This window comes from Pyxicephalus adspersus, chromosome 5 (genome assembly GCF_032062135.1).
Source record: "Pyxicephalus adspersus chromosome 5, UCB_Pads_2.0, whole genome shotgun sequence".
NCBI lineage: Eukaryota > Metazoa > Chordata > Amphibia > Anura > Pyxicephalidae > Pyxicephalus > Pyxicephalus adspersus.
The window spans coordinates 107,604,484-107,605,604 of record NC_092862.1 but is presented as its reverse complement, the minus strand read 5'-3'; positions in this window follow the sequence as shown (position 1 = coordinate 107,605,604).

Here is a 1,121-nt window from a genome sequence, read left to right as displayed (position 1 = left end):
CCCTGAAAAAGCACAAAATGGTACCTTTTCATCCATAGCAGTCACATTTTTCTTGGAGCACAGACAGAATATGCCATCCACCATGAAGCAAGGTATTGTCCATTCACTGGCTCATTTTATTCTCTCCGCAGTTATAACTTTTTTTATCTCTACTATCCATAAAATAGAATTATAGGAAAATCTGATGGTAAGCTGTAAAATAAAATTAGATATACATTGAATTCTAAATTTATATTTGTCATTATACCAAAGAAAGAACATTTAATTCATCATAATTGTCCATTAAATTCGTATTTTAAAAAAAGTGTTTTCAATAGGAACTGTCTGTTTTGTGTATAGACATTGACAAATTCAATCTTTAATGTATCCATCTGCATTTGGAATAGGAAAAGTGGTTGTGAAGCACCAGAGACAGTTGTAACATTATCAATGCTTCATCCAGTCCCCAAATTAATAAATAAGGTATCTAAGTGAAAAATGTGTAAGATAGCTTGTGCTGCTATCTCACAGAAATAATTTTATTGTATGTTTTGAATCTGGTTAAATGCCTTTTGGCAATAAACTCTGATACAGTTCTTCCTGTGGACACTGTAATAATGTTAATATTATCCAGTATTTGTATAGCACCAACATATTATGCAGCGCTTTACAAAGTCCATAGAAGTGTCACTGGACTTTAGCGTCCTGCCAAGATTCGAACCTGGGACCTAGTACTGCAAAGGCCATTATGCTGCCCCTGTTAATAACAAAGGGCCAGTGTTTGCATAGATTGGTGTAAGGGGGGTGATTACCCAGATCACATAAAGGCTTTCCTTCATCCATGGAGAATTAAGTATCTGATAACTTTAGTCCACATAAAGACAATCAGCCTTATGTATCGTGGTGCCAGGCTCATACCAACACAAATAAACAATTTCAGGACAACTCATTGTAATAATTTATAACTCTTCTATGGAAGCCCCTGGTCAACCATAGTGAAGATCCACTAGTGGAGCACAAATTCAATTTTGGACAATATTTGATTAATGTACCCCACCAACCCCCCTTTAGGCCTACACCATTTTCCCAGGTTTATCATAGCTGGTGCGATGAGCTACATGCACATTATATATTAGAATGGA